Source organism: Drosophila teissieri, unplaced genomic scaffold (genome assembly GCF_016746235.2).
Source record: "Drosophila teissieri strain GT53w unplaced genomic scaffold, Prin_Dtei_1.1 Segkk107_quiver_pilon_scaf, whole genome shotgun sequence".
Classification (NCBI taxonomy): domain Eukaryota; kingdom Metazoa; phylum Arthropoda; class Insecta; order Diptera; family Drosophilidae; genus Drosophila; species Drosophila teissieri.
The window spans coordinates 2,501-29,740 of record NW_025224977.1 but is presented as its reverse complement, the minus strand read 5'-3'; the positions used below and the strand labels follow the sequence as shown (position 1 = coordinate 29,740).

The 27,240-nt window shown below is 33.6% G+C and overlaps 6 non-coding genes across 6 annotated transcripts; all 6 read right to left on the bottom strand.

The window, feature by feature from the left end:
* Positions 1 to 3,657: 3,657 nt before the first annotated feature.
* On the bottom strand, positions 3,658 to 7,618 carry LOC122625451. Its single transcript, XR_006326592.1, has one exon. It is a non-coding gene; the product is annotated as a large subunit ribosomal RNA (ribosomal RNA).
* Positions 7,619 to 8,004: 386 nt separating this feature from the next.
* LOC122625455 lies at positions 8,005 to 8,183 on the bottom strand. The gene has a single exon (XR_006326595.1). It is a non-coding gene; the product is annotated as a 5.8S ribosomal RNA (ribosomal RNA).
* Positions 8,184 to 8,972: 789 nt separating this feature from the next.
* LOC122625445 lies at positions 8,973 to 10,967 on the bottom strand. Its single transcript, XR_006326587.1, has one exon. It is a non-coding gene; the product is annotated as a small subunit ribosomal RNA (ribosomal RNA).
* A 4,993-nt stretch (positions 10,968 to 15,960) lies between these two features.
* LOC122625450 lies at positions 15,961 to 19,921 on the bottom strand. The gene has a single exon (XR_006326591.1). It is a non-coding gene; the product is annotated as a large subunit ribosomal RNA (ribosomal RNA).
* Positions 19,922 to 20,307: 386 nt separating this feature from the next.
* LOC122625443 lies at positions 20,308 to 20,486 on the bottom strand. The gene has a single exon (XR_006326585.1). It is a non-coding gene; the product is annotated as a 5.8S ribosomal RNA (ribosomal RNA).
* A 789-nt stretch (positions 20,487 to 21,275) lies between these two features.
* On the bottom strand, positions 21,276 to 23,269 carry LOC122625444. The gene has a single exon (XR_006326586.1). It is a non-coding gene; the product is annotated as a small subunit ribosomal RNA (ribosomal RNA).
* Between the last annotated feature and the right edge of the window lie 3,971 nt (positions 23,270 to 27,240).

The following is a 27,240-nucleotide window of genomic DNA, read 5'->3' as shown; positions in this document are numbered from 1 at the left end:
TCCATATAACTCTCTGGTAATATATAACATAAAACCGAGCGCATATGATGATTTATATATAAAATTTGTAATTTTCCAAAAATTTTATTATACCGTGGGTAACGATATAAACACTTCCAACTTTATGACAGGTAATAAATAATAATATATTTGCCTGCATCCAAAAATTAACGATAATATATGGAAACGATTTGTTATTCTATGTATAATAGAAACTTGACTTTTGTTTCAACGATATTATCTAAGGGCGTATATTCCTATTAACCGCGGAGCCAAGTCCCAATGTTCATAAGAACTGAGAAACAAATTTGTACGGAAAATAATATACTTTATTTGTAAGTAACCAATGTAATACGAGAGGTCGGCAACCACTGCCTACCTATAGTAGTTTTTGAACCCGCTGTCCTCAAAGCGGGTATTTTCAATTCTGTTTGCCATCCAACATATAGGATATTCTCTTATATATTAAGAGAATACAGTAATATTATATTGATATTTCCTTTATTCATATATAATTAAATATATTTTTCCATTATTCATATGATAAATATTCATTTCCATATGTTTAATATTTAATTTCCATATATTATTGTCGAAATCATATAAATACATAAGTTTCGAACAATACGAGTGGTCGGCAACCACTGCCTACCTATAGTAGTTTTTGAACCCTCTGTCGATAAAAGGGTCGCTTACACTACTATAACCTTTCACGTATATGGATTATTCCTATATTTCCAAGAGAATATAGGAATATTTTATCATTTCTTCATTTATCCATACGATAAATATTCATTTCCATATGTTTAATATTTAATTTCCATATATTATTGTCGAAATCATATAAATACATAAGTTTCGAACAATACGAGAGGTCGGCAACCACTGCCTACCTATAGTAGTTTTTGAACCCTCTGTCGATAAAAGGGTCGCTTACACTACTATAACCTTTCATGTATATGGATTATTCCTATATTTCCAAGAGAATATAGGAATATTTTATCATTTCTTCATTTATCCATACGATAAATATTCATTTCCATATGTTTAATATTTAATTTCCATATATTATTGTCGAAATCATATAAATACATAAGTTTCGAACAATACGAGAGGTCGGCAACCACTGCCTACCTATAGTAGTTTTTGAACCCTCTGTCGATAAAAGGGTCGCTTACACTACTATAACCTTTCACGTATATGGATTATTCCTATATTTCCAAGAGAATATAGGAATATTTTATCATTTTTTCATTTATCCATACGATAAATGTTCATTTCCATATGTTTAATATTTAATTTCCATATATTATTGTCGAAATCATATAAATACATAAGTTTCGAACAATACGAGAGGTCGGCAACCACTGCCTACCTATAGTAGTTTTTGAACCCTCTGTCGATAAAAGGGTCGCTTACACTACTATAACCTTTCACGTATATGGATTATTCCTATATTTCCAAGAGAATATAGGAATATTTTATCATTTTTTCATTTATCCATACGATAAATGTTCATTTCCATATGTTTAATATTTAATTTCCATATATTATTGTCGAAATCATATAAATACATAAGTTTCGAACAATACGAGAGGTCGGCAACCACTGCCTACCTATAGTAGTTTTTGAACCCTCTGTCGATAAAAGCGTCGCTTACACTACTATAACCTTTCACGTATATGGATTATTCCTATATTTCCAAGAGAATATAGGAATATTTTATCATTTCTTCATTTATCCATACGATAAATATTCATTTCCATATGTTTAATATTTAATTTCCATATATTATTGTCGAAATCATATAAATACATAAGTTTCGAACAATACGAGTGGTCGGCAACCACTGCCTACCTATAGTAGTTTTTGAACCCTCTGTCGATAAAAGCGTCGCTTACACTACTATAACCTTTCACGTGTATGGGTTTTCTCTATAATACTAATAGAAAATATAAATATTTCATCATTATTTCCTTTATTAATATATAATTATATTATAATAATAATATATATTATAATATTATTATTATTATATTATATATTATTATATTATATAATATTTATTTTCATATGTATATTATTTAATATACTTATATTTTGTCTGTATTCATGTGATAAATATTCATTTTCATATGTTTTATATTTAATATACCTATAGTATTGGGGTTTCTTTCGTATACTAAAAGTATATACGATTATTTCATATATTTCTCCTTTAGTCATAATAAAGTTTTCATTTCTATTACAAGATAAGGACAATGTCACTAAATTGATGACGAGGTATTTGGCAACTTGATAGAATTTTTCAAAGTCTTTAACTCTATCATTAGTAGATGGGACAATTTCATATGCGTCACTAAATTGATGACGAGTCATTTGGCAACTTGATAGAATTTTTTAAAGTCTTTAATTCTATATCATTAGTAGATGGGGACAATTTCATATTTGGCAACTTGATAGAATTTTGTAAAGTCTTTAATTCTATATTATTAGTAGATAGGGACAATTTCATATGCGCGCGTCACTAAATCGATGACAATGCATTTGGCAACTTGATAGAATTTTGTAAAGTCTTTAATTCTATATCATTAGTAGATGGGGACAATTTCATATTTGGCAACTTGATAGAATTTTGTAAAGTCTTTAATTCTATATTATTAGTAGATAGGGACAATTTCATATGCGCGCGTCACTAAATCGATGACAATGCATTTGCAACTTGATAGAATTTTGTAAAGTCTTTAATTCTATATCATTAGTAGATGGGGACAATTTCATATTTGGCAACTTGATAGAATTTTGTAAAGTCTTTAATTCTATATTATTAGTAGATAGGGACAATTTCATATGCGCGCGTCACTAAATCGATGACAATGCATTTGGCAACTTGATAGAATTTTGTAAAGTCTTTAATTCTATATCATTAGTAGATGGGGACAATTTCATATTTGGCAACTTGATAGAATTTTGTAAGTCTTTAATTCTATATTATTAGTAGATAGGGACAATTTCATATGCGCGCGTCACTAAATCGATGACAATGCATTTGGCAACTTGATAGAATTTTGTAAAGTCTTTAATTCTATATCATTAGTAGATGGGGACATTTCATATTTGGCAACTTGATAGAATTTTGTAAAGTCTTTAATTCTATATTATTAGTAGATAGGGACAATTTCATATGCGCGCGTCACTAAATCGATGACAATGCATTTGCAACTTGATAGAATTTTGTAAAGTCTTTAATTCTATATCATTAGTAGATGGGGACAATTTCATATTTGGCAACTTGATAGAATTTTGTAAAGTCTTTAATTCTATATTATTAGTAGATAGGGACAATTTCATATGCGCGCGTCACTAAATCGATGACAATGCATTTGGCAACTTGATAGAATTTTGTAAAGTCTTTAATTCTATATCATTAGTAGATGGGGACAATTTCATATTTGGCAACTTGATAGAATTTTGTAAAGTCTTTAATTCTATATTATTAGTAGATAGGGACAATCTCATATGCGCGCGTCACTAATTCGATGACAATGCATTTGGCTACCGGGATCGATCCGAGAGGCAGGCAGGCGCTATACTATAGCTAGTGCGCTGCGCTAAACCTCACGAACCAACAATAATAAGTACATTAGTGTACTTATTTCGAATCATCAAGCAAAGGATAAGCTTCAGTGGATCGCAGTATGGCAGCTGCTCAACCACTTACAACACCTTGCCTGTTACAAAAGTCGTTTACAATTGATTCTAGGCTTTGTCATTGTATTAAATAATGCTTTTATATGTAACTAGCGCGGCATCAGGTGATCGAAGATCCTCCCAATTTACTATGTTACAAATTACATTGGCATCACATCCATTGTCGTTTATAAAGTAAATTATAAACTTTAAATGGTTTAGAAGCCATACAATGCAAATTGCCCCTTATTTATCATTGCAGTCCAGCACGGATACGACCTTAGAGGCGTTCAGGCATAATCCAACGGACGTAGCGTCATACCACTGTTCGCTCGAACAAGTATTGTGCCATTGGTCCGTACCTGCGGTTCCTCTCGTACTACGCAGGAATGCTGTCGCAACAACGTTTTGTCATTAGTAGGGTAAAACTAACCTGTCTCACGACGGTCTAAACCCAGCTCACGTTCCCTTGCATGGGTGAACAATCCAACGCTTGGTGAATTTTGCTTCACAATGATAGGAAGAGCCGACATCGAAGGATCAAAAAGCGACGTCGCTATGAACGCTTGGCCGCCACAAGCCAGTTATCCCTATGGTAACTTTTCTGACACCTCTTGTTAAAAACTCTTTAAACCAAAAGGATCGATAGGCCGAGCTTTTGCTGTCCCTGTGTGTACTGAACACCGAGATCAAGTCAGCATTTGCCCTTTTGCTCTATGTGTGGTTTCTGTCCGCACTGAGCTGGCCTTGGGACACCTCCGTTATTATTTGAGAGATGTACCGCCCCAGTCAAACTCCCTACCTGGCAATGTCCTTGAATTGGATCATACCTGAGTAATTGGAGTTATACCAAATTTTCAAATCAAAAATACATAAATGCATCGTTTTATTAAAGAATTTGTTTGCGATTATATAACAAACTCGTGATACTTTGATCAAGAAGCTTGCATCAAAACCCAATACCATAAGATATAATAAATATATCCGTATAATGGCTAGGAAATGATACACGTTCCATTTAATCAAGTAAGTAAGGAAACAATAAGAGTAGTGGTATTTCATTGACGATACCAAACCGAGGTCTAATATCTCCCACTTATTCTACACCTCTTATGTCTCCTTACACTGCCAGATTAGAGTCAAGCTCAAAAGGGTCTTCTTTCCCCGCTAATTATTCCAAGCCCGTTCCCTTGGCTGTGGTTTCGCTAGATAGTAGATAGGGACAGTAGGAATCTCGTTAATCCATTCATGCGCGTCACTAATTAGATGACGAGGCATTTGGCTACCTTAAGAGAGTCATAGTTACTCCCGCCGTTGACCCGCGCTTACTTGAATTTCTTCACTTTGACATTCAGAGCACTGGGCAGAAATCACATTGTGTCAACACCCGCTAGGGCCATCACAATGCTTTGTTTTAATTAGACAGTCGGATTCCCCAAGTCCGTGCCAGTTCTGAATTGATTGTTAATTGATAATCGTTATAATTAATAAGAACTAATTGGTTTAACCCAAATAGTATTCTTAAAAATTTTAGCAAGAAAGTTCCACAATTGGCTACGTAACTAAACTATCCGGGGAACAAGAAACTAACATAAATGCTAGAAACTCTATTTACCCAGAACGAGCACATAAACCATGTTATTGTTTCCCAATCAAGCCCGACTATCTCAATCTTCAGAGCCAATCCTTATCCCGAAGTTACGGATCTAATTTGCCGACTTCCCTTACCTACATTATTCTATCGACTAGAGACTCTTCACCTTGGAGACCAGCTGCGGATATTGGTACGGCCTGTTGAGAAGTTTGCGTGTCCCCACCATAAATTTTCAAGGTCCGAGGAGAAAATATCGACACAACAGTATATGTCATGCTCTTCTAGCCCATCTACCATATCTCTCTGCGAAAGACTTCCATGGTAGTACGGCTATAAAACAGAAAAGAAAACTCTTCCGATATCTCTCGACGGCTTCTTTATGGTCGTTCCTGTTGCCAGGATGAGCACGAGGCCCATATTTAATAACAAACGGATACTCAACAGGTTACGGAATTGGAACCGTATTCCCTTTCGTTCAAAATTATTCAAGTGTATTATATTCGCTTTTTGTATGTAGTTTGGCATTTTTGTTTTACTTGAAAATTTTCGGCTTTCGCCTTGAACTTAGGACCGACTAACTCGTGATCAACCACTGTTCACACGAAACCCTTCTCCACTTCAGTCCTCCAAGGTCTCATTCGATTATTTGCTACTACCACCAAGATCTGTACCAATGGCAGCTCCATGCAGGCTTACGCCAAACACTTCTACGCATACCATTGTACCTTCCTACTCACTAAAGTTTCAAAATTTATATCACAAGTAATATAAATCATCTACTTTAGCGGTAATGTATAGGTATACAACTTAAGCGCCATCCATTTTAAGGGCTAGTTGCTTCGGCAGGTGAGTTGTTACACACTCCTTAGCGGATTTCGACTTCCATGATCACCGTCCTGCTGTTTTAAGCAACCAACGCCTTTCATGGTATCTGCATGAGTTGTTAATTTGGGCACCGTAACATTACGTTTGGTTCATCCCACAGCGCCAGTTCTGCTTACCAAAAGTGGCCCACTGGGCACATTATATCATAACCTTGAACTTCATATCAAGAAAGTTAAGGTTCTTACCCATTTAAAGTTTGAGAATAGGTTAAGATCGTTTCGACCCTAAGGCCTCTAATCATTCGCTTTACCAGATAAGATTATTTTATATAATATTAAAATGCACCAGCTATCCTGAGGGAAACTTCGGAAGGAACCAGCTACTAGATGGTTCGATTGGTCTTTCGCCCCTATACTCAATTCTGACAATCGATTTGCACGTCAGAACTGTTTCGGTCTTCCATCAGGGTTTCCCCTGACTTCAACCTGATCAAGTATAGTTCACCATCTTTCGGGTCACAGCATATATGCTCAAGGTACGTTCCAGTTAGAGGCATAAATAATATAAATATACATTATACATAACTATATAGAACGCCCCGGGATTGTGTTAATTAGCTATAAATAGTTAAAAAACTAATCCCATTAGTAGTCAAGTTAATTACGCTATTAGGTTTATATCCCAATAACTTGCACATATGTTAGACTCCTTGGTCCGTGTTTCAAGACGGGTCCCGAAGGTATCCTGAATCTTTCGCATTGTTAATCATACAAGTGCATATAATAAACATAAAAATCAATGATAATTATGCCATTATATAATTCCGAAAAATTAACGCACTGTAATCATATAAATCTATCAGCACTTTATCAAATTAATAACATTTATTCTGTGTTAAAATGCAAGCACTTTAATTTGAATAAACTATAAGTTATATTTTATGATAAATTTGGGATATGCTAATAGATTACAATGTCCTTATATGGAAAAAATGCACACTATCCTCATAATATTATTTAAATATTACAATTTTAATGATGAATTTTCCATAACGGATATTCAGGTTCATCGGGCTTAACCTCTAAGCAGTTTCACGTACTGTTTAACTCTCTATTCAGAGTTCTTTTCAACTTTCCCTCACGGTACTTGTTTACTATCGGTCTCATGGTTATATTTAGTTTTAGATGGAGTTTACCACCCACTTAGTGCTGCACTATCAAGCAACACGACTCTTTGGAAACATCATCTAGTAATCATTAACGTTATACGGGCCTGGCACCCTCTATGGGTAAATGGCCTCATTTAAGAAGGACTTAAATCGTTAATTTCTCATACTAGAATATTGACGCTCCATACACTGCATCTCACATTTGCCATATAGACAAAGTGACTTAGTGCTGAACTGTTTTCTTTTCGCTCGCCGCTACTAAGAAAATCCTTGTTAGTTTCTTTTCCTCCCCTAATTAATATGCTTAAATTCAGGGGGTAGTCCCATATGAGTTGAGGTTGTATATAACTTTTTATTGCTATTAATTCTTTATATATAATGATAAAACATTTTATTAAATTCGTTGTAATAATTTCCATTATTTTTTGTAGCTTAGTATTTTCCATTAACGAACCAACGAAGAAAATAACATAACCAAATTTTTTCTATTTCCGAATCATTAATAAGAGACAATCCTAGATGAAAAATAATTCAATTTTTTATGCTAGACATTTCTCAGTATTATTTGATTGAAAAAGAAAATATTTCTCTTCGTTTTTCACATTCAAATGTGAGGATAATGTTTTTCATATACAGTTTTTAATATTATGAATAAAATTATTATTTTATCCAATAATATACCATATGCTTATAAAAATTTATAAACAACTTAATTAGCATAGTCTTACAACCCTCAACCATATGTAGTCCAAGCAGCACTATAAAATTAATTAAAGTACATAACAGCATGGACTGCGATATGCGTTCAAAATGTCGATGTTCATGTGTCCTGCAGTTCACACGATGACGCACAGTTTGCTGCGTTCTTCATCGACCCATGAGCCGAGTGATCCACCGCTTAGAGTTTTATAATTCATTTCTATATAATGTCAATATTGTTTTTATTGAAAGAAATTAAAAATACACCATTTTACTGGCATATATCAATTCCTTCAATAAATGTATTTTTATACCTAAAATAAATGCTGCGAAATGTCTTAGTTTCATATAAGCAATATGTATCATATAATTACCATTTTATTTATAATTACCAATATGGGCGATACATACTGCATTTTATATAAAACATTAACCTGATGGATGCCAGGTACAACATTGTATATTTTAGGTTGTTGCATTAGCCAACGTATGCTCATAACTAAGATGAACAATACATATTCGCAACGCGTGTATATTATGGTCCATATACACACAAATTTTAAAAATTCGATTGTCCATTTTCGAATTTTTAGGAAACACATTGTTTATTTTTATTTTAAAGCAATATATAAATCATATTATTTTTTTGTGAATCCGCAAAACTTCACACACAATATATTGTGGTCCCCAATCACAATTTTTAACTTATGTGGATTAATGTGGACCGCAGTCACATATAACCCAATGTGGTGGCTAACCACATTTTATGATGTTTGGCTAGGAAAACCAGATCATCATTTTAATTTGATTTTTGATTCTTTGAATCAATTGAATTATTGTGTTCGATAATAGTCATATATAATTGCTTTTGTAAATAATCATAAATCATGTGCTTTTGTAAATTGATCTCATTGTAATTTGGTAAATTTGGTTTTTGGTAAATTCAATTTATTTGTATTATAACAAATGTTTATTAACGGTAAGGATATTATACAATAATGATCCTTCCGCAGGTTCACCTACGGAAACCTTGTTACGACTTTTACTTCCTCTAAATAATCAAGTTCGGTCAACTTTTGCGAAACAACCGTAACACGCAAGGCGTCACAGTGATCACGTCCGGAGACCTCACTAAATAATTCAATCGGTAGTAGCGACGGGCGGTGTGTACAAAGGGCAGGGACGTAATCAATGCGAGTTAATGACTCACACTTACTGGGAATTCCAAGTTCATGTGAACAGTTTCAGTTCACAATCCCAAGCATGAAAGTGGTTCAGCGGTTTACCCGGACCTCTCGGTCTAGGAAATACACGTTGATACTTTCATTGTAGCGCGCGTGCAGCCCAGGACATCTAAGGGCATCACAGACCTGTTATTGCTCAATCTCATTATTGCTAGACGCAATTTGTCCATTTAAGAAGCTAGTGTCCTTATAATGGGACAAACCAACAGGTACGGCTCCACTTACATAAACACATTCAAACACAATAAACATTTTACTGCCACCATGAATGAAGGCTATATAAGCTTCAGCACCATAATCCTGAAGATATCTATTTAATATATTTGAGTCTCGTTCGTTATCGGAATTAACCAGACAAATCACTCCACGAACTAAGAACGGCCATGCACCACCACCCATAGATTCGAGAAAGAGCTATCAATCTGTCTTACACACTTATGTTCGGACCTGGTAAGTTTTCCCGTGTTGAGTCAAATTAAGCCGCAGGCTCCACTCCTGGTGGTGCCCTTCCGTCAATTCCTTTAAGTTTCAGCTTTGCAACCATACTTCCCCCGGAGCCCAAAAGCTTTGGTTTCCCGGGAAGCGACTGAGAGAGCCATAAAAGTAGCTACACCCAATTGCTAGCTGGCATCGTTTATGGTTAGAACTAGGGCGGTATCTGATCGCCTTCGAACCTCTAACTTTCGTTCTTGATTAATGAAAACATCTTTGGCAAATGCTTTCGCTTAAGTTAGTCTTACGACGGTCCAAGAATTTCACCTCTCGCGTCGTAATACTAATGCCCCCAAACTGCTTCTATTAATCATTACCTCTTGATCTGAAAACCAATGAAAGCAGAACAGAGGTCTTATTTCATTATCCCATGCACAGAATATTCAGGCATTTGAAGCCTGCTTTAAGCACTCTAATTTGTTCAAAGTAATAGTACCGGCCCACAATAACACTCGTTTAAGAGCACTAATGCAGGTTTTTAAATAGGAGGAACATATGAAAAAATACAAGTATTTAAACACATATAAGAACTCCACCGGTAATACGCTTACATACATAAAGGTATAGTACTAACCACAATTGTAAGTTGTACTACCCGTATGAAGCACAAGTTCAACTACGAACGTTTTAACCGCAACAACTTTAATATACGCTATTGGAGCTGGAATTACCGCGGCTGCTGGCACCAGACTTGCCCTCCAATTGGTCCTTGTTAAAGGATTTAAAGTGTACTCATTCCAATTACAGGGCCTCGGATATGAGTCCTGTATTGTTATTTTTCGTCACTACCTCCCCGAGCTGGGAGTGGGTAATTTACGCGCCTGCTGCCTTCCTTAGATGTGGTAGCCGTTTCTCAGGCTCCCTCTCCGGAATCGAACCCTGATTCCCCGTTACCCGTTGCAACCATGGTAGTCCTAGATACTACCATCAAAAGTTGATAGGGCAGACATTTGAAAGATCTGTCGTCGGTACAAGACCATACGATCTGCATGTTATCTAGAGTTCAACCAATATAACGATCTTGCGATCGCTTGGTTTTAGCCTAATAAAAGCACATGTCCCATAAGGTTCATGTTTTAATTGCATGTATTAGCTCTAGAATTACCACAGTTATCCAAGTAACTGTTAACGATCTAAGGAACCATAACTGATATAATGAGCCTTTTGCGGTTTCACTTTTAATTCGTGTGTACTTAGACATGCATGGCTTAATCTTTGAGACAAGCATATAACTACTGGCAGGATCAACCAGAATAATGTTTCTTTTTTCATATTTCATTCATATTTTTTGAATTGAAATAAGTAATATAAATATTATAGATTTCCATTTTATATAATTCCATTTCTTATTATAAAATTTGCCTTTGGGTTTTTAAATCTATTTTAATTCGATTACGGCCATTTTTATATAGCATTCGTATTCGTATTCGTAAATTCCATTCTTGTTTATATATATATATATATTTCCATAATTTTTTATTTATATTATACATATTTCATTCTAAAATATCATTTTGTTTCCAACATACATAATTATTGTATCCACACATGTACAATTTTTGTTTAACCAATATAAATATTGAGCTAAATCATTTGCATTTTGATGATAAATTTAAAATTTATCTTTTTCCATATAACTCTCTGGTAATATATAACATAAAACCGAGCGCATATGATGATTTATATATAAAATTTGTAATTTTCCAAAAATTTTATTATACCGCGGGTAACGATATAAACACTTCCAACTTTATGACAGGTAATAAATAATAATATATTTGCCTGCATCCAAAAATTAACGATAATATATGGAAACGATTTGTTATTCTATGTATAATAGAAACTTGACTTTTGTTTCAACGATATTATCTAAGGGCGTATATTCCTATTAACCGCGGAGCCAAGTCCCAATGTTCATAAGAACTGAGAAACAAATTTGTACGGAAAATAATATACTTTATTTGTAAGTAACCAATGTAATACGAGAGGTCGGCAACCACTGCCTACCTATAGTAGTTTTTGAACCCGCTGTCCTCAAAGCGGGTATTTTCAATTCTGTTTGCCATCCAACATATAGGATATTCTCTTATATATTAAGAGAATACAGTAATATTATATTGATATTTCCTTTATTCATATATAATTAAATATATTTTTCCATTATTCATATGATAAATATTCATTTCCATATGTTTAATATTTAATTTCCATATATTATTGTCGAAATCATATAAATACATAAGTTTCGAACAATACGAGTGGTCGGCAACCACTGCCTACCTATAGTAGTTTTTGAACCCTCTGTCGATAAAAGGGTCGCTTACACTACTATAACCTTTCACGTATATGGATTATTCCTATATTTCCAAGAGAATATAGGAATATTTTATCATTTCTTCATTTATCCATACGATAAATATTCATTTCCATATGTTTAATATTTAATTTCCATATATTATTGTCGAAATCATATAAATACATAAGTTTCGAACAATACGAGAGGTCGGCAACCACTGCCTACCTATAGTAGTTTTTGAACCCTCTGTCGATAAAAGGGTCGCTTACACTACTATAACCTTTCATGTATATGGATTATTCCTATATTTCCAAGAGAATATAGGAATATTTTATCATTTCTTCATTTATCCATACGATAAATATTCATTTCCATATGTTTAATATTTAATTTCCATATATTATTGTCGAAATCATATAAATACATAAGTTTCGAACAATACGAGAGGTCGGCAACCACTGCCTACCTATAGTAGTTTTTGAACCCTCTGTCGATAAAAGGGTCGCTTACACTACTATAACCTTTCACGTATATGGATTATTCCTATATTTCCAAGAGAATATAGGAATATTTTATCATTTTTTCATTTATCCATACGATAAATGTTCATTTCCATATGTTTAATATTTAATTTCCATATATTATTGTCGAAATCATATAAATACATAAGTTTCGAACAATACGAGAGGTCGGCAACCACTGCCTACCTATAGTAGTTTTTGAACCCTCTGTCGATAAAAGGGTCGCTTACACTACTATAACCTTTCACGTATATGGATTATTCCTATATTTCCAAGAGAATATAGGAATATTTTATCATTTCTTCATTTATCCATACGATAAATATTCATTTCCATATGTTTAATATTTAATTTCCATATATTATTGTCGAAATCATATAAATACATAAGTTTCGAACAATACGAGAGGTCGGCAACCACTGCCTACCTATAGTAGTTTTTGAACCCTCTGTCGATAAAAGGGTCGCTTACACTACTATAACCTTTCACGTATATGGATTATTCCTATATTTCCAAGAGAATATAGGAATATTTTATCATTTTTTCATTTATCCATACGATAAATGTTCATTTCCATATGTTTAATATTTAATTTCCATATATTATTGTCGAAATCATATAAATACATAAGTTTCGAACAATACGAGAGGTCGGCAACCACTGCCTACCTATAGTAGTTTTTGAACCCTCTGTCGATAAAAGGGTCGCTTACACTACTATAACCTTTCACGTATATGGATTATTCCTATATTTCCAAGAGAATATAGGAATATTTTATCATTTTTTCATTTATCCATACGATAAATGTTCATTTCCATATGTTTAATATTTAATTTCCATATATTATTGTCGAAATCATATAAATACATAAGTTTCGAACAATACGAGAGGTCGGCAACCACTGCCTACCTATAGTAGTTTTTGAACCCTCTGTCGATAAAAGGGTCGCTTACACTACTATAACCTTTCACGTATATGGATTATTCCTATATTTCCAAGAGAATATAGGAATATTTTATCATTTTTCATTTATCCATACGATAAATATTCATTTCCATATGTTTAATATTTAATTTCCATATATTATTGTCGAAATCATATAAATACATAAGTTTCGAACAATACGAGAGGTCGGCAACCACTGCCTACCTATAGTAGTTTTTGAACCCTCTGTCGATAAAAGGGTCGCTTACACTACTATAACCTTTCACGTATATGGATTATTCCTATATTTCCAAGAGAATATAGGAATATTTTATCATTTTTTCATTTATCCATACGATAAATGTTCATTTCCATATGTTTAATATTTAATTTCCATATATTATTGTCGAAATCATATAAATACATAAGTTTCGAACAATACGAGAGGTCGGCAACCACTGCCTACCTATAGTAGTTTTTGAACCCTCTGTCGATAAAAGCGTCGCTTACACTACTATAACCTTTCACGTATATGGATTATTCCTATATTTCCAAGAGAATATAGGAATATTTTATCATTTCTTCATTTATCCATACGATAAATATTCATTTCCATATGTTTAATATTTAATTTCCATATATTATTGTCGAAATCATATAAATACATAAGTTTCGAACAATACGAGTGGTCGGCAACCACTGCCTACCTATAGTAGTTTTTGAACCCTCTGTCGATAAAAGCGTCGCTTACACTACTATAACCTTTCACGTGTATGGGTTTTCTCTATAATACTAATAGAAAATATAAATATTTCATCATTATTTCCTTTATTAATATATAATTATATTATAATAATAATATATATTATAATATTATTATTATTATATTATATATTATTATATTATATAATATTTATTTTCATATGTATATTATTTAATATACTTATATTTTGTCTGTATTCATGTGATAAATATTCATTTTCATATGTTTTATATTTAATATACCTATAGTATTGGGGTTTCTTTCGTATACTAAAAGTATATACGATTATTTCATATATTTCTCCTTTAGTCATAATAAAGTTTTCATTTCTATTACAAGATAAGGACAATGTCACTAAATTGATGACGAGGTATTTGGCAACTTGATAGAATTTTTCAAAGTCTTTAACTCTATCATTAGTAGATGGGACAATTTCATATGCGTCACTAAATTGATGACGAGTCATTTGGCAACTTGATAGAATTTTTTAAAGTCTTTAATTCTATATCATTAGTAGATGGGGACAATTTCATATTTGGCAACTTGATAGAATTTTGTAAAGTCTTTAATTCTATATTATTAGTAGATAGGGACAATTTCATATGCGCGCGTCACTAAATCGATGACAATGCATTTGGCAACTTGATAGAATTTTGTAAAGTCTTTAATTCTATATCATTAGTAGATGGGGACAATTTCATATTTGGCAACTTGATAGAATTTTGTAAAGTCTTTAATTCTATATTATTAGTAGATAGGGACAATTTCATATGCGCGCGTCACTAAATCGATGACAATGCATTTGGCAACTTGATAGAATTTTGTAAAGTCTTTAATTCTATATCATTAGTAGATGGGGACAATTTCATATTTGGCAACTTGATAGAATTTTGTAAAGTCTTTAATTCTATATTATTAGTAGATAGGGACAATTTCATATGCGCGCGTCACTAAATCGATGACAATGCATTTGCAACTTGATAGAATTTTGTAAAGTCTTTAATTCTATATCATTAGTAGATGGGGACAATTTCATATTTGGCAACTTGATAGAATTTTGTAGTCTTTAATTCTATATTATTAGTAGATAGGGACAATTTCATATGCGCGCGTCACTAAATCGATGACAATGCATTTGGCAACTTGATAGAATTTTGTAAAGTCTTTAATTCTATATCATTAGTAGATGGGGACAATTTCATATTTGGCAACTTGATAGAATTTTGTAAAGTCTTTAATTCTATATTATTAGTAGATAGGGACAATTTCATATGCGCGCGTCACTAAATCGATGACAATGCATTTGGCAACTTGATAGAATTTTGTAAAGTCTTTAATTCTATATCATTAGTAGATGGGGACCATTTCATATTTGGCAACTTGATAGAATTTTGTAAAGTCTTTAATTCTATATTATTAGTAGATAGGGACAATTTCATATGCGCGCGTCACTAAATCGATGACAATGCATTTGCAACTTGATAGAATTTTGTAAAGTCTTTAATTCTATATCATTAGTAGATGGGGACAATTTCATATTTGGCAACTTGATAGAATTTTGTAAAGTCTTTAATTCTATATTATTAGTAGATAGGGACAATCTCATATGCGCGCGTCACTAATTCGATGACAATGCATTTGGCTACCGGGATCGATCCGAGAGGCAGGCAGGCGCTATACTATAGCTAGTGCGCTGCGCTAAACCTCACGAACCAACAATAATAAGTACATTAGTGTACTTATTTCGAATCATCAAGCAAAGGATAAGCTTCAGTGGATCGCAGTATGGCAGCTGCTCAACCACTTACAACACCTTGCCTGTTACAAAAGTCGTTTACAATTGATTCTAGGCTTTGTCATTGTATTAAATAATGCTTTTATATGTAACTAGCGCGGCATCAGGTGATCGAAGATCCTCCCAATTTACTATGTTACAAATTACATTGGCATCACATCCATTGTCGTTTATAAAGTAAATTATAAACTTTAAATGGTTTAGAAGCCATACAATGCAAATTGCCCCTTATTTATCATTGCAGTCCAGCACGGATACGACCTTAGAGGCGTTCAGGCATAATCCAACGGACGTAGCGTCATACCACTGTTCGCTCGAACAAGTATTGTGCCATTGGTCCGTACCTGCGGTTCCTCTCGTACTACGCAGGAATGCTGTCGCAACAACGTTTTGTCATTAGTAGGGTAAAACTAACCTGTCTCACGACGGTCTAAACCCAGCTCACGTTCCCTTGCATGGGTGAACAATCCAACGCTTGGTGAATTTTGCTTCACAATGATAGGAAGAGCCGACATCGAAGGATCAAAAAGCGACGTCGCTATGAACGCTTGGCCGCCACAAGCCAGTTATCCCTATGGTAACTTTTCTGACACCTCTTGTTAAAAACTCTTTAAACCAAAAGGATCGATAGGCCGAGCTTTTGCTGTCCCTGTGTGTACTGAACACCGAGATCAAGTCAGCATTTGCCCTTTTGCTCTATGTGTGGTTTCTGTCCGCACTGAGCTGGCCTTGGGACACCTCCGTTATTATTTGAGAGATGTACCGCCCCAGTCAAACTCCCTACCTGGCAATGTCCTTGAATTGGATCATACCTGAGTAATTGGAGTTATACCAAATTTTCAAATCAAAAATACATAAATGCATCGTTTTATTAAAGAATTTGTTTGCGATTATATAACAAACTCGTGATACTTTGATCAAGAAGCTTGCATCAAAACCCAATACCATAAGATATAATAAATATATCCGTATAATGGCTAGGAAATGATACACGTTCCATTTAATCAAGTAAGTAAGGAAACAATAAGAGTAGTGGTATTTCATTGACGATACCAAACCGAGGTCTAATATCTCCCACTTATTCTACACCTCTTATGTCTCCTTACACTGCCAGATTAGAGTCAAGCTCAAAAGGGTCTTCTTTCCCCGCTAATTATTCCAAGCCCGTTCCCTTGGCTGTGGTTTCGCTAGATAGTAGATAGGGACAGTAGGAATCTCGTTAATCCATTCATGCGCGTCACTAATTAGATGACGAGGCATTTGGCTACCTTAAGAGAGTCATAGTTACTCCCGCCGTTGACCCGCGCTTACTTGAATTTCTTCACTTTGACATTCAGAGCACTGGGCAGAAATCACATTGTGTCAACACCCGCTAGGGCCATCACAATGCTTTGTTTTAATTAGACAGTCGGATTCCCCAAGTCCGTGCCAGTTCTGAATTGATTGTTAATTGATAATCGTTATAATTAATAAGAACTAATTGGTTTAACCCAAATAGTATTCTTAAAAATTTTAGCAAGAAAGTTCCACAATTGGCTACGTAACTAAACTATCCGGGGAACAAGAAACTAACATAAATGCTAGAAACTCTATTTACCCAGAACGAGCACATAAACCATGTTATTGTTTCCCAATCAAGCCCGACTATCTCAATCTTCAGAGCCAATCCTTATCCCGAAGTTACGGATCTAATTTGCCGACTTCCCTTACCTACATTATTCTATCGACTAGAGACTCTTCACCTTGGAGACCAGCTGCGGATATTGGTACGGCCTGTTGAGAAGTTTGCGTGTCCCCACCATAAATTTTCAAGGTCCGAGGAGAAAATATCGACACAACAGTATATGTCATGCTCTTCTAGCCCATCTACCATATCTCTCTGCGAAAGACTTCCATGGTAGTACGGCTATAAAACAGAAAAGAAAACTCTTCCGATATCTCTCGACGGCTTCTTTATGGTCGTTCCTGTTGCCAGGATGAGCACGAGGCCCATATTTAATAACAAACGGATACTCAACAGGTTACGGAATTGGAACCGTATTCCCTTTCGTTCAAAATTATTCAAGTGTATTATATTCGCTTTTTGTATGTAGTTTGGCATTTTTGTTTTACTTGAAAATTTTCGGCTTTCGCCTTGAACTTAGGACCGACTAACTCGTGATCAACCACTGTTCACACGAAACCCTTCTCCACTTCAGTCCTCCAAGGTCTCATTCGATTATTTGCTACTACCACCAAGATCTGTACCAATGGCAGCTCCATGCAGGCTTACGCCAAACACTTCTACGCATACCATTGTACCTTCCTACTCACTAAAGTTTCAAAATTTATATCACAAGTAATATAAATCATCTACTTTAGCGGTAATGTATAGGTATACAACTTAAGCGCCATCCATTTTAAGGGCTAGTTGCTTCGGCAGGTGAGTTGTTACACACTCCTTAGCGGATTTCGACTTCCATGATCACCGTCCTGCTGTTTTAAGCAACCAACGCCTTTCATGGTATCTGCATGAGTTGTTAATTTGGGCACCGTAACATTACGTTTGGTTCATCCCACAGCGCCAGTTCTGCTTACCAAAAGTGGCCCACTGGGCACATTATATCATAACCTTGAACTTCATATCAAGAAAGTTAAGGTTCTTACCCATTTAAAGTTTGAGAATAGGTTAAGATCGTTTCGACCCTAAGGCCTCTAATCATTCGCTTTACCAGATAAGATTATTTTATATAATATTAAAATGCACCAGCTATCCTGAGGGAAACTTCGGAAGGAACCAGCTACTAGATGGTTCGATTGGTCTTTCGCCCCTATACTCAATTCTGACAATCGATTTGCACGTCAGAACTGTTTCGGTCTTCCATCAGGGTTTCCCCTGACTTCAACCTGATCAAGTATAGTTCACCATCTTTCGGGTCACAGCATATATGCTCAAGGTACGTTCCAGTTAGAGGCATAAATAATATAAATATACATTATACATAACTATATAGAACGCCCCGGGATTGTGTTAATTAGCTATAAATAGTTAAAAAACTAATCCCATTAGTAGTCAAGTTAATTACGCTATTAGGTTTATATCCCAATAACTTGCACATATGTTAGACTCCTTGGTCCGTGTTTCAAGACGGGTCCCGAAGGTATCCTGAATCTTTCGCATTGTTAATCATACAAGTGCATATAATAAACATAAAAATCAATGATAATTATGCCATTATATAATTCCGAAAAATTAACGCACTGTAATCATATAAATCTATCAGCACTTTATCAAATTAATAACATTTATTCTGTGTTAAAATGCAAGCACTTTAATTTGAATAAACTATAAGTTATATTTTATGATAAATTTGGGATATGCTAATAGATTACAATGTCCTTATATGGAAAAAATGCACACTATCCTCATAATATTATTTAAATATTACAATTTTAATGATGAATTTTCCATAACGGATATTCAGGTTCATCGGGCTTAACCTCTAAGCAGTTTCACGTACTGTTTAACTCTCTATTCAGAGTTCTTTTCAACTTTCCCTCACGGTACTTGTTTACTATCGGTCTCATGGTTATATTTAGTTTTAGATGGAGTTTACCACCCACTTAGTGCTGCACTATCAAGCAACACGACTCTTTGGAAACATCATCTAGTAATCATTAACGTTATACGGGCCTGGCACCCTCTATGGGTAAATGGCCTCATTTAAGAAGGACTTAAATCGTTAATTTCTCATACTAGAATATTGACGCTCCATACACTGCATCTCACATTTGCCATATAGACAAAGTGACTTAGTGCTGAACTGTTTTCTTTTCGCTCGCCGCTACTAAGAAAATCCTTGTTAGTTTCTTTTCCTCCCCTAATTAATATGCTTAAATTCAGGGGGTAGTCCCATATGAGTTGAGGTTGTATATAACTTTTTATTGCTATTAATTCTTTATATATAATGATAAAACATTTTATTAAATTCGTTGTAATAATTTCCATTATTTTTTGTAGCTTAGTATTTTCCATTAACGAACCAACGAAGAAAATAACATAACCAAATTTTTTCTATTTCCGAATCATTAATAAGAGACAATCCTAGATGAAAAATAATTCAATTTTTTATGCTAGACATTTCTCAGTATTATTTGATTGAAAAAGAAAATATTTCTCTTCGTTTTTCACATTCAAATGTGAGGATAATGTTTTTCATATACAGTTTTTAATATTATGAATAAAATTATTATTTTATCCAATAATATACCATATGCTTATAAAAATTTATAAACAACTTAATTAGCATAGTCTTACAACCCTCAACCATATGTAGTCCAAGCAGCACTATAAAATTAATTAAAGTACATAACAGCATGGACTGCGATATGCGTTCAAAATGTCGATGTTCATGTGTCCTGCAGTTCACACGATGACGCACAGTTTGCTGCGTTCTTCATCGACCCATGAGCCGAGTGATCCACCGCTTAGAGTTTTATAATTCATTTCTATATAATGTCAATATTGTTTTTATTGAAAGAAATTAAAAATACACCATTTTACTGGCATATATCAATTCCTTCAATAAATGTATTTTTATACCTAAAATAAATGCTGCGAAATGTCTTAGTTTCATATAAGCAATATGTATCATATAATTACCATTTTATTTATAATTACCAATATGGGCGATACATACTGCATTTTATATAAAACATTAACCTGATGGATGCCAGGTACAACATTGTATATTTTAGGTTGTTGCATTAGCCAACGTATGCTCATAACTAAGATGAACAATACATATTCGCAACGCGTGTATATTATGGTCCATATACACACAAATTTTAAAAATTCGATTGTCCATTTTCGAATTTTTAGGAAACACATTGTTTATTTTTATTTTAAAGCAATATATAAATCATATTATTTTTTTGTGAATCCGCAAAACTTCACACACAATATATTGTGGTCCCCAATCACAATTTTTAACTTATGTGGATTAATGTGGACCGCAGTCACATATAACCCAATGTGGTGGCTAACCACATTTTATGATGTTTGGCTAGGAAAACCAGATCATCATTTTAATTTGATTTTTGATTCTTTGAATCAATTGAATTATTGTGTTCGATAATAGTCATATATAATTGCTTTTGTAAATAATCATAAATCATGTGCTTTTGTAAATTGATCTCATTGTAATTTGGTAAATTTGGTTTTTGGTAAATTCAATTTATTTGTATTATAACAAATGTTTATTAACGGTAAGGATATTATACAATAATGATCCTTCCGCAGGTTCACCTACGGAAACCTTGTTACGACTTTTACTTCCTCTAAATAATCAAGTTCGGTCAACTTTTGCGAAACAACCGTAACACGCAAGGCGTCACAGTGATCACGTCCGGAGACCTCACTAAATAATTCAATCGGTAGTAGCGACGGGCGGTGTGTACAAAGGGCAGGGACGTAATCAATGCGAGTTAATGACTCACACTTACTGGGAATTCCAAGTTCATGTGAACAGTTTCAGTTCACAATCCCAAGCATGAAAGTGGTTCAGCGGTTTACCCGGACCTCTCGGTCTAGGAAATACACGTTGATACTTTCATTGTAGCGCGCGTGCAGCCCAGGACATCTAAGGGCATCACAGACCTGTTATTGCTCAATCTCATTATTGCTAGACGCAATTTGTCCATTTAAGAAGCTAGTGTCCTTATAATGGGACAAACCAACAGGTACGGCTCCACTTACATAAACACATTCAAACACAATAAACATTTTACTGCCACCATGAATGAAGGCTATATAAGCTTCAGCACCATAATCCTGAAGATATCTATTTAATATATTTGAGTCTCGTTCGTTATCGGAATTAACCAGACAAATCACTCCACGAACTAAGAACGGCCATGCACCACCACCCATAGATTCGAGAAAGAGCTATCAATCTGTCTTACACACTTATGTTCGGACCTGGTAAGTTTTCCCGTGTTGAGTCAAATTAAGCCGCAGGCTCCACTCCTGGTGGTGCCCTTCCGTCAATTCCTTTAAGTTTCAGCTTTGCAACCATACTTCCCCCGGAGCCCAAAAGCTTTGGTTTCCCGGGAAGCGACTGAGAGAGCCATAAAAGTAGCTACACCCAATTGCTAGCTGGCATCGTTTATGGTTAGAACTAGGGCGGTATCTGATCGCCTTCGAACCTCTAACTTTCGTTCTTGATTAATGAAAACATCTTTGGCAAATGCTTTCGCTTAAGTTAGTCTTACGACGGTCCAAGAATTTCACCTCTCGCGTCGTAATACTAATGCCCCCAAACTGCTTCTATTAATCATTACCTCTTGATCTGAAAACCAATGAAAGCAGAACAGAGGTCTTATTTCATTATCCCATGCACAGAATATTCAGGCATTTGAAGCCTGCTTTAAGCACTCTAATTTGTTCAAAGTAATAGTACCGGCCCACAATAACACTCGTTTAAGAGCACTAATGCAGGTTTTTAAATAGGAGGAACATATGAAAAATACAAGTATTTAAACACATATAAGAACTCCACCGGTAATACGCTTACATACATAAAGGTATAGTACTAACCACAATTGTAAGTTGTACTACCCGTATGAAGCACAAGTTCAACTACGAACGTTTTAACCGCAACAACTTTAATATACGCTATTGGAGCTGGAATTACCGCGGCTGCTGGCACCAGACTTGCCCTCCAATTGGTCCTTGTTAAAGGATTTAAAGTGTACTCATTCCAATTACAGGGCCTCGGATATGAGTCCTGTATTGTTATTTTTCGTCACTACCTCCCCGAGCTGGGAGTGGGTAATTTACGCGCCTGCTGCCTTCCTTAGATGTGGTAGCCGTTTCTCAGGCTCCCTCTCCGGAATCGAACCCTGATTCCCCGTTACCCGTTGCAACCATGGTAGTCCTAGATACTACCATCAAAAGTTGATAGGGCAGACATTTGAAAGATCTGTCGTCGGTACAAGACCATACGATCTGCATGTTATCTAGAGTTCAACCAATATAACGATCTTGCGATCGCTTGGTTTTAGCCTAATAAAAGCACATGTCCCATAAGGTTCATGTTTTAATTGCATGTATTAGCTCTAGAATTACCACAGTTATCCAAGTAACTGTTAACGATCTAAGGAACCATAACTGATATAATGAGCCTTTTGCGGTTTCACTTTTAATTCGTGTGTACTTAGACATGCATGGCTTAATCTTTGAGACAAGCATATAACTACTGGCAGGATCAACCAGAATAATGTTTCTTTTTTCATATTTCATTCATATTTTTTGAATTGAAATAAGTAATATAAATATTATAGATTTCCATTTTATATAATTCCATTTCTTATTATAAAATTTGCCTTTGGGTTTTTAAATCTATTTTAATTCGATTACGGCCATTTTTATATAGCATTCGTATTCGTATTCGTAAATTCCATTCTTGTTTTATATATATATATATTTCCATAATTTTTTATTTATATTATACATATTTCATTCTAAAATATCATTTTGTTTCCAACATACATAATTATTGTATCCACACATGTACAATTTTTGTTTAACCAATATAAATATTGAGCTAAATCATTTGCATTTTGATGATAAATTTAAAATTTATCTTTTTCCATATAACTCTCTGGTAATATATAACATAAAACCGAGCGCATATGATGATTTATATATAAAATTTGTAATTTTCCAAAAATTTTATTATACCGCGGGTAACGATATAAACACTTCCAACTTTATGACAGGTAATAAATAATAATATATTTGCCTGCATCCAAAAATTAACGATAATATATGGAAACGATTTGTTATTCTATGTATAATAGAAACTTGACTTTTGTTTCAACGATATTATCTAAGGGCGTATATTCCTATTAACCGCGGAGCCAAGTCCCAATGTTCATAAGAACTGAGAAACAAATTTGTACGGAAAATAATATACTTTATTTGTAAGTAACCAATGTAATACGAGAGGTCGGCAACCACTGCCTACCTATAGTAGTTTTGAACCCGCTGTCCTCAAAGCGGGTATTTTCAATTCTGTTTGCCATCCAACATATAGGATATTCTCTTATATATTAAGAGAATACAGTAATATTATATTGATATTTCCTTTATTCATATATAATTAAATATATTTTTCCATTATTCATATGATAAATATTCATTTCCATATGTTTAATATTTAATTTCCATATATTATTGTCGAAATCATATAAATACATAAGTTTCGAACAATACGAGTGGTCGGCAACCACTGCCTACCTATAGTAGTTTTTGAACCCTCTGTCGATAAAAGGGTCGCTTACACTACTATAACCTTTCACGTATATGGATTATTCCTATATTTCCAAGAGAATATAGGAATATTTTATCATTTCTTCATTTATCCATACGATAAATATTCATTTCCATATGTTTAATATTTAATTTCCATATATTATTGTCGAAATCATATAAATACATAAGTTTCGAACAATACGAGAGGTCGGCAACCACTGCCTACCTATAGTAGTTTTTGAACCCTCTGTCGATAAAAGGGTCGCTTACACTACTATAACCTTTCATGTATATGGATTATTCCTATATTTCCAAGAGAATATAGGAATATTTTATCATTTCTTCATTTATCCATACGATAAATATTCATTTCCATATGTTTAATATTTAATTTCCATATATTATTGTCGAAATCATATAAATACATAAGTTTCGAACAATACGAGAGGTCGGCAACCACTGCCTACCTATAGTAGTTTTGAACCCTCTGTCGATAAAAGGGTCGCTTACACTACTATAACCTTTCACGTATATGGATTATTCCTATATTTCAAGAAATATAGGAATATTTTATCATTTTTCATTTATCCATACGATAAATGTTCATTTCCATATGTTTAATATTTAATTTCCATATATTATTGTCGAAATCATATAAATACATAAGTTTCGAACAATACGAGAGGTCGGCAACCACTGCCTACCTATAGTAGTTTTTGAACCCTCTGTCGATAAAAGGGTCGCTTACACTACTATAACCTTTCACGTATATGGATTATTCCTATATTTCCAAGAGAATATAGGAATATTTTATCATTTTTCATTTATCCATACGATAAATATTCATTTCCATATGTTTAATATTTAATTTCCATATATTATTGTCGAAATCATATAAATACATAAGTTTCGAACAATACGAGAGGTCGGCAACCACTGCCTACCTATAGTAGTTTTTGAACCCTCTGTCGATAAAAGGGTCGCTTACACTACTATAACCTTTCACGTATATGGATTATTCCTATATTTCCAAGAGAATATAGGAATATTTTATCATTTCTTCATTTATCCATACGATAAATATTCATTTCCATATGTTTAATATTTAATTTCCATATATTATTGTCGAAATCATATAAATACATAAGTTTCGAACAATACGAGAGGTCGGCAACCACTGCCTACCTATAGTAGTTTTTGAACCCTCTGTCGATAAAAGGGTCGCTTACACTACTATAACCTTTCACGTATATGGATTATTCCTATATTTCCAAGAGAATATAGGAATATTTTATCATTTCTTCATTTATCCATACGATAAATATTCATTTCCATATGTTTAATATTTAATTTCCATATATTATTGTCGAAATCATATAAATACATAAGTTTCGAACAATACGAGAGGTCGGCAACCACTGCCTACCTATAGTAGTTTTTGAACCCTCTGTCGATAAAAGGGTCGCTTACACTACTATAACCTTTCACGTATATGGATTATTCCTATATTTCCAAGAGAATATAGGAATATTTTATCATTTTTTCATTTATCCATACGATAAATATTCATTTCCATATGTTTAATATTTAATTTCCATATATTATTGTCGAAATCATATAAATACATAAGTTTCGAACAATACGAGAGGTCGGCAACCACTGCCTACCTATAGTAGTTTTTGAACCCTCTGTCGATAAAAGGGTCGCTTACACTACTATAACCTTTCACGTATATGGATTATTCCTATATTTCCAAGAGAATATAGGAATATTTTATCATTTTTTCATTTATCCATACGATAAATGTTCATTTCCATATGTTTAATATTTAATTTCCATATATTATTGTCGAAATCATATAAATACATAAGTTTCGAACAATACGAGAGGTCGGCAACCACTGCCTACCTATAGTAGTTTTTGAACCCTCTGTCGATAAAAGCGTCGCTTACACTACTATAACCTTTCACGTATATGGATTATTCCTATATTTCCAAGAGAATATAGGAATATTTTATCATTTCTTCATTTATCCATACGATAAATATTCATTTCCATATGTTTAATATTTAATTTCCATATATTATTGTCGAAATCATATAAATACATAAGTTTCGAACAATACGAGTGGTCGGCAACCACTGCCTACCTATAGTAGTTTTTGAACCCTCTGTCGATAAAAGCGTCGCTTACACTACTATAACCTTTCACGTGTATGGGTTTTCTCTATAATACTAATAGAAAATATAAATATTTCATCATTATTTCCTTTATTAATATATAATTATATTATAATAATAATATATATTATAATATTATTATTATTATATTATATATTATTATATTATATAATATTTATTTTCATATGTATATTATTTAATATACTTATATTTTGTCTGTATTCATGTGATAAATATTCATTTTCATATGTTTTATATTTAATATACCTATAGTATTGGGGTTTCTTTCGTATACTAAAAGTATATACGATTATTTCATATATTTCTCCTTTAGTCATAATAAAGTTTTCATTTCTATTACAAGATAAGGACAATGTCACTAAATTGATGACGAGGTATTTGGCAACTTGATAGAATTTTTCAAAGTCTTTAACTCTATCATTAGTAGATGGGACAATTTCATATGCGTCACTAAATTGATGACGAGTCATTTGGCAACTTGATAGAATTTTTTAAAGTCTTTAATTCTATATCATTAGTAGATGGGGACAATTTCATATTTGGCAACTTGATAGAATTTTGTAAAGTCTTTAATTCTATATTATTAGTAGATAGGGACAATTTCATATGCGCGCGTCACTAAATCGATGACAATGCATTTGGCAACTTGATAGAATTTTGTAAAGTCTTTAATTCTATATCATTAGTAGATGGGGACAATTTCATATTTGGCAACTTGATAGAATTTTGTAA